The sequence below is a fragment of the Eurytemora carolleeae genome, unplaced genomic scaffold, assembly GCF_000591075.1.
Source record: "Eurytemora carolleeae unplaced genomic scaffold, Eaff_2.0 scaffold573, whole genome shotgun sequence".
NCBI classification, from domain to species: domain Eukaryota; kingdom Metazoa; phylum Arthropoda; class Copepoda; order Calanoida; family Temoridae; genus Eurytemora; species Eurytemora carolleeae.
In genome coordinates, this window is record NW_019397425.1 from 84517 (window position 1) to 93451 (window position 8935).

An 8935-nucleotide genomic window follows, 5' to 3' on the forward strand; every position below is an offset into this window, starting at 1 on the left:
TTTGGTAGAGGAAAACGACAAAGTAAAAATTAAAAAGATTGAAAAGATTTAATCTAACGTAAAGGATGTCAAAAATCGGCGCGAAGTAAAAAGATGCTTAAAACTTCCCGCTTTGTGTAGAACCTATATTTTTTCACAACTCGGAAAGCCTATTTTAATTTTTTTATTTCTAATAGTTGTTAGTTCATCGTCCAAAAATACTAACAATCCGCCACCAGTTATATTAAATGTAATGTAAACAATAAATACGTAACTTTCCTTTTCCTTTTTTAGATTTGGGGGGAAATATTCCCACAACCTCAATTTTGGATGTTTTTAGATATTTTCTCCTGAAATATTTAACTTTACATGTTTTTGTTATGATGTATAAATAAATAATTAGATACTTACTTACTTACTTTTTACTAATCTTATGTGTATTTGTTGGCTTTATACAGTGCATCCCAGATAAATGAATATATATGCTAGCAAGAGTTTTTTATAATGTCGTATTATACATATTTAAGATCAAATGCCGCGGAAAAATGAGTTTAATATTAATATCAATTGCATTCATATTTTAGGGCTATTGATTTAAGATACCAGTAATAAGGTATATGGAAATAAACGATTATCAATCAATTTAGGGCTATTTATTTACCTTGAATTAAAATAAAATAAGTTTCAATAGATTTATTTAAAAAACTTATGACGGTCTATGTATATTCATATATCTGGGATTCACTGTATCACAATTTGAGCCAAACAATCGTCTTCCTGTTGGACAGTTTTATGGGTCTCACTGTAGATTACTTTTTAATTATTTATGTAATTTTGACGCGGTGTCAACACTTCAAGATTCGACTATTAGCAAAGCAAGAACAAGAAAACTGTAGAATAAATGTCGTCTTTTTTCTTCCTTTTACTTCAGAGATGTCGATAAGGATTTTGTAATTTGCTCACAAGTATATTTTTGAGAATTTCTTTTTAAAAATCTTTTATAGTGCATAATACATTATTTTAGAAAATTATGTTATGTGTCTGCTGTTTGCATGTTTATGTGCCTCTGCTGTTTGCACGTTTATGTGTTTCTGCTGTTTGCATGTTTATGTGCCTCTGCGGTTTGCATGTTTATGTGCCTCTGCGGTTTGCATGTTTATGTGCCTCTGCTGTTTGCATGTTTATGTGTCTCTGCTGTTTGCATGTTTATGTGTTTCTGCTGTTTGCATGTTTATGTGTTTCTGCTGTTTGCATGTTTATGTGTCTCTGCTGTTTACATGTTTATGTGTTTCTGCTGTTTGCATGTTTATGTGTCTCTGCTGTTTGCATGTTTATGTGCCTCTGCTGTTGCATGTTTATGTGTTTCTGCTGTTTGCATGTTTATGTGCTTCTGCTGTTTATATGTTTATGTGCTTCTGCTGTTTGCATGTTTATGTGTTTCTGCTGTTTGTATGTTTATGTGCTTCTGCTGTTTGTATGCTTATGTGCTTCTGCTGTTTGTATGTTTATGTGTCTCTGCTGTTTGCATGTTTATGTGTCTCTACTGTTTTTAAGCTTGGTATATATCAGAATTGACCAGAAAGTCGTCTTCATTGAATTGATATAAACGACGACGACTGTTTTACATTTTTATCCTTGCATGTTAACTGTTTAATATATTTCCGCCATTTAACTTTCTTCTTTTTTCCAATTCATTATTCTGCATAAAGGGTTTAAATGATGATGCAACATATCCGACAATTAGTTTTCAGGCCTAGGTAATTAAAGGTAATTAGAGGTAATTGAGTATAATTAAAATATGGAATGTAGGTCAGATAACAATTGTTTAGATAAAACTTTTTCGTTAAAATTTTAAAGTCTCGGTTTTTCCAACAACATACAACATAAATCAAAGAATTAGCAGGAATGCTCAATAGCTATAAGCTGGTGAAACTATAAAGGGCATCTTTTTATGAAAAATAATTTTCTTAAGTTTCATCATTTAGCCAAAAAAGGGAATTTAAGGAGAAAATTTCAAATATGTTTTTTTTTGTCATTACCTTACACATTTTCCTCTAAATTTGTCATTAAAACATTTTTTAGGCCGTTTTTAAACTGCCAAAATATTTTTAAATAGTATGGAATTGAGTTTGAAAATAAAATTTATTTTAACCATTTCCCAGATGAAGCTGACAAACGGTGTAAAAAAAACAAGATTTTTCACCTATTCCTGAATATTTGACCATCAAAAAGCAAAAAATTCGAAAAATATGCCAAATATTGTCAATACCAAGTTAAATGATTTCCAAATGGTATCACATTTCAAAATCTTTAAAAAATTGACAGAGATAACCCAATTAAGCCAAGAATTGTTGAAATTGTTGGGATTTTTTTTCAGGGGCACCCTAATCAGGGGGGGGGGTCAGCAATATTGAGTTTACACCATAAACCTCTTATTTGAGTCAAATAAGGCTCGGTCGCTTGAGTATTTCTTTAGAGAAGTCTCTATGTCATCATAATGCTATGTTGAAGTTCTGAAATATGACGGAAAATTGGTATTTGGTAATTTCCGTGAAAACTCTTAAAATGAGTATTTATACACGAATCAGAGTCCAAACCGATACTTGGGCGGGCTTGTGGCGCCCCTACATCTTTGGTTAATGGTTGTTAGAATCTATTTCTATAACTAGAAGCTATTTCTATAACTAGAATCTATTTCTATAACTTGAATCTATTTCTATAACTAGAATCTATTTCTATAACTAGATTAAGTTGAATCAATTGTAATATTGCGTAAAAAAGCTATGAAGTAGAAATATATTTTTTTTCACTGAAATAGTTAGCTTAAACAAAGACGACATTCTAAATATATTGCGGATTTGCAGGATCCATTCAAGGATATATAATACATATATAAACGAGAAAAGTAATTATTAATTGAAATCATTGTAAATCAATGCTGGCTACAATTCATACAATGTTTGTAAATGAAAAGATTATCAGAATATATTCATTTTGTCTGTTCTCACCATGATACACAAGACAAATGCATTTTAGGAGGAGTATTGTGACAAAAATCAGTCAACCCCCCCCCTGACCCCCTAAAATACCCCACCGTGTGCCAGTTAGTACAGAATGGCCGACTAGGCTGGTTAACAGACAGTGGCACGCAATAACTAATAATTCTAGCGATCCCTTTTTGGGTTTTGGATTCCTTTTTAACACAAACCTTTCTTCCTTGACTTGATTTTACATAAAAATAACCAAAGCTGCACTCATCAAAATTTTCTTATTTATCAATCAAAAACTTTCTAACGTGAAGATAAAACTAGTTTAAAGAATAATAAGACACAATTTCATTTTGAGAAAACTACAACAACAACAAAATACTAATATTATACCTGCACTAAAGAAATTGAGTCTTTGCCAGAAACAAAAATGTTCTTCTCCCTATATCTTTTCAACCGGATGATGTAAACCTGTAAAATTTCAATACAGGGTGTCCCAATAAACATGGGAATTCAGTGTCGAATTCGATATCGTTTTTTCAAATAATTATTTGATTTAGTATAGTGATACCTTACCTACTGAGAAAGTTGTAATCTGTAAGAGTTTCGTCTGCTATATGTTCATATTTTGTTTGTTTATGTTTTGACTGCATACGGTTGTACTTAGTAAAACAAGAAAATTACAGTATACAAACAGAGTAAACTTGTCCATCTTCACATTTAATTATTCTAATTAATTTATTATGTTTAATTAAGTGAAAAGAAATTTTAAGATAAATCAAAATTTCGACAAATTCTTAATTTATCCGTAAATTTTAAAGGATTCGGTCCTTCAAACTTGACGGATAATAAAATGCTCGAAATTTTGTTTTAACTTTCATGGCAGAACACATTTTGGAAATCCCAGGATTAAGATATTTATTTTGTAAATGCTTTACCGTGACTACAAATGTTATTGTGTTTAAGTAAATGCCGGGTGAAGATGATATAAAAGTCTTAAACTAAATACAAATTTTAAACGTGAATATGCAGATTAATCAATAGTTAACACAATACGTGTTTTTATATTTTATGAGTTTTGGTATAACAGGGACATCAGATAGAACTAATATTGGTCGCGATTAATTCCTAAAATTTGTATCATACCCCCTTTCATTTTACCTGAACAGTCCCTTTAATTAAATAGAAAAACGAAAAACATGATGAGCAATATATTTAAGATTGGAAAGAAATTGAGTCTTTGCCACAAACTCATATTTTCTAATCCCTATATCTGAGCAATCCAATCTTGTAGACTTTAGATATTTTAAATTATGAACTCTGTTAGATCAAATAACCTGAGTTTGATATGTCAAACGGTTTTAAATATTAGGTTGAAGTTGCAAAGATATAGGAATTAGAATATTTTATTTAGTTCCCTTTTCAATAATAAAAGTTGCATAAAGATTTTATTAATATTTTTTTGGATGCTTTAAAATCTCCGAAATTTACATTAAACATAAATTCTTAACATCTAAAATCCGAAATTGCATGGGAGACATGAGATAGTATTGACATAGATTTACTATGTGTTAGGTTCAGTTAGTAATATTATACATACAGGGCTCACATGTGGAACTAATATGCAACATATTCTATTAAATACAGAAAAATATTCTTGAATACATGAACATATTCTTGAATACAGAAACATATTCTTGAATACAGAACATATTCATAAATACAGGAACATATTCTTGAATACTGGAACATATATTCTTGAATACAGGAACAGATATTCTTGAATACAAGGAACATATATTCTTGAATACAGGTACATATTCTTGAATACAGGTACATATTCTTGAATACAGGAACATATTCTTGAATACATGAACATATTCTTGAATACAGGAAAATATTCTTGAATGCAGGAACATATTCTTGAATACAGGAACATATTCTTGAATACAGGAACATATTCTTGAATACAGGAACATATTCTTGAATACAGGAACATATTCTTAAATACAGGAACATATTCTTAAATACAGAAAAATATTCTTGAATACAGGAACATATTCTTGATTACAGAAACATATTCCTAAATACAGAAAAATATTCTTGAATACAGGAACATTATCTTGAATACAGGAACATATTCTTGAATACAAGAACATATTCTTGAATGCAAGAACATATTCTTTAATACAGGGAACATATTCTTGAATACAGGAACATATTCTTGAATACAAGAACATATTCTTGAATACAGGAACATATTCCACATAGATTCAGCCTCCTTATAAACAGTCTCATCAATTTTTAAGACAGGGCTGACTTTGAAGTGTCGCAACGCCCTAAGCTTAAATTTTACCGCTCTAACTCACTTATACTTTTCTGTAGCCCTTTACATGTACATTTTAGCACTGTAAAGCACTTGTTGTTAGATGTGGTTTTTTAGAAGTTATTGGCAAAATTCTCAACGATTTTTGCTTGAGAGCGTGAGACCATTAAATCGCAGTGATTCTTGAATACAGGAACATATTCTTGAATACATGAACATATTCTTGAATACAGGAACATATTCTTGAATATAGGAACATATTCTTGAATACAGGAACATATTCTTGAATACAGGAACATATTCTTGAATACACGAACATATTTTTGTGATTTAGCTTTTCTTCAAGTTAACGTGAAGAATTCAGGGAATTTAAAAACCACATCCTGTGACATATATAGGGAAGTGCCAAAAAGATAGTTATTCAACAAATAATGTTTAAATTTCTTAAATGTATTTTAACTGGAATATTAAATCTAAACATAGTTTTTACTGTTAATATTTTTGTTGCAATAAAAAAAAAGAAATATAATAAACAATAAGATAGATTGGATAAGAAAAATCAAAGATGTCATGTATATCTATTTCCTGAAAAAAAGTTGAAAGATAAATACAGTATTAAAGTATATCCGGTTGAATTCAAAAATATATTTGTTGTGTTTAAATACAAAAATATATTTGTTGTATTTAAATACAAACAAACTAAACAATATGAAACTAAGGACCAGGGTGTAACATTGTTTTGAAAATTACTAAGTTAGTAATTCAAACTTAAAGACTAGAAAACCTTTCCAGATAACTATCCGATGTTAATTTTGATGCTAATAAGTAATGTAAATATTTTAGATTTTAAATCCGTCCTGCGAATGTAAAAGTAAAAGGGTCGAAATAAAACTATTATTACTTAGAATTCGCTCTTTCTTTTTTAATTAAAAATATCGATTCAAAAGAAGGCTTCCAGACAGGGTGCTCCCCTTCTCTTAAGAGTTTTAGGCTTTAAATGTTACTTTATAGTGACTTTTTTTTGAACATTTTAAAACAGAAAAAACAAAGATTTTCTTGAATTTTCAATTTTCTTAAATTCTAAAATCTCTCCTCTGTATGTACGTATGTAAATGAGGAAACCAAATAATATAAATACTAAATTCATTTAACACCCTGCACTTATATTTATTTCAATCAAACGTTTTAACCCTTTACCAATTTTATTATTATTTCTAATCATTAATGAAGACTTTCGTTGATTTTGGTACAATTATCCTGATTTTTGTACAATTATCCTGATTTTGGTACAATTATCCTGATTTCCAGACTCCAATCATTGGTACACTCTTCCTGCCTCGTTTATACATATGTCCTTCCTTACATACAAACTTACAAAATGTATACATACAAACGAACACAAATACTAACATATACAATACATGTATAGTATTTGATCCAGTAACCTAGATTACCAGCAATAAATCTATATACGGGTTAATCATTACTAAACTAAAATCAGAAAATATGAATGCTTCGCACCACTTTTATCCTGTTTAAACTTTGCATCTGATTGTCTCTTGAAGAAATAGCTGTATAATAAATTATTAATGAATCTAATTTTATGCCTAAATTGTAAGTTTTGTTCAATTTTTTCTTCTAATACAGTGGTGGGCGATTATATCAATACAATGAAGACGACTTTTAATTTAAGTTTCAAATAGTAACAAGCTTTTTTCGAATTCAAACTTTACAAGAAAAGAAGCTTTTTTAATTAATAGCTTCTCTTGAATTCTATTTGTACACTGCAAAAAGTGCATATTGATTTCAGCCGTGCAATTAACATGATGTGCAATCTATCGCATTTTTTGTGAGAAACTGCTCACACTCTTTTGTTCTACGCGTCCTGTGAGCCTAGGGTAACATGATCTTAACTCGGACTATAATCATGTGAGTTATTTCGCACAGGTACAAAAGAGTGTGAGCAGTTTCTCACAAAAAATGCGATAGATTGCACATCATGTTAATTGCACGGCTGAAATCAATATGCACTTTTTGCAGTGTACTGTATATACATGTGTCTATCAGACACTAAAATTAACTTGTTTTTTCGTGAATATCATCTTTCTAACATTTTTAAAATCATTTTTAAAACTCGCGTTAGCCCATTTAGTGAAACTTTTATTTTTTCGAATTGAAAGAGGAGAAAAACAAAAGTGTGTTAATAAAATAATTGCTATTTTACTATATAAGCCCTAACATGACATACAAGCAGACACCCATAGATATATATATAGATATAGATATATATACATCTTGAGTTATACCACACTGTTTGTTCCTGATAAATTCAAGTCTACAGAAAACTGATGGATTCCCAATGCCTGGAGCAAAAAACTTCTATCTATCTATCTATCTATCTATCTTTCTATCTTTCTATCTATCTATCTATCTATCTATCTATCTATCTATCTATCTATCTATCTATCTATCTATCTATATATGTCTAACTATCTATCTGTCTATCTATATATCTATCTATCTATCTATCTATCTATCTATCTATCTATCTATCTATCAATCTATCTATCTATCTAACTATCTATCTATCTATCTATCTATCTATATATGTCTAACTATCTATCTGTCTTTCTATCAATCTATCTATTTATGTACCATCCACCTATCTATCAGTCTGTCTGTCAATTTTTCTGCCTGTGCGTTTGTTTATCCGAATACTTTTTATGGAAAAGCATCTAACAAAGCGAATTTTTTAAATAGATATTAACGCATGTTCTTCATTTATTTTTCATTTTCTTTCCTATTCTCAATCTCTGAAGAAAGGTTTAAATAACAAAGAAGAAAAAGCATTTTATCCGAAATTTTTCTAACTATTGAATCCATCCGTAATTCATAGCAATCAATACTTTTTGTAGACCTTGATTTAGAAAGGATTTTAATCTTTGTAACAAACTCTGATTTTCTAATACCTATATTTTTTCAACCTGATGGTGTAAACCTTTGATATTTCAAACTTAGATTTTTTCATCTAACAGAATTCATAGTTTGAAATATCTAAGGTCTTGATTCAGTAATTTTCAAGCTATAAATCGACAGTTTCTAGCTTTAATTGTAAAAGTTTATTTGGTAAAATCATAAAATATGTTTGTATTAGATCGAATGTGTCTGTGCGTTATATTGTATGCACGCGAGTTTTGAAGGAAAATGTATTTTTTAATCCCAAAAGCTAACAATGGACATTTTTACGAAATAGTTGCCATTATTATTACTTTTATTTGTGTATTCAGTAATTACATGTTGTATAAGGTGCCCTCTATCAATGAAAAAATTCTAAATAAGCCTTTCTCAGGTTTCAGAGATTTTTAAATCGAAAAAAGAGAAATAACAGCGAATTTACCTTTTTCAACTTTTATTACTTTCGAATTGATATTATTGATATTAAAATTGTTTCTAGAAAGGAATTGAGTCATTGCCACAAACTCTGATTTTCTCCTCCCTATATCTTTGGAAGCCAATTTCGTAGACATTAGATATTAGATACAAACAACGTATGCTACTAGCTTGGGAACCAATTGTTGCCCGGGATACTCATAGTTACTCCCCCCGTTTACCCGCACTTGGTTGTAAATAACGATTTTAGCTA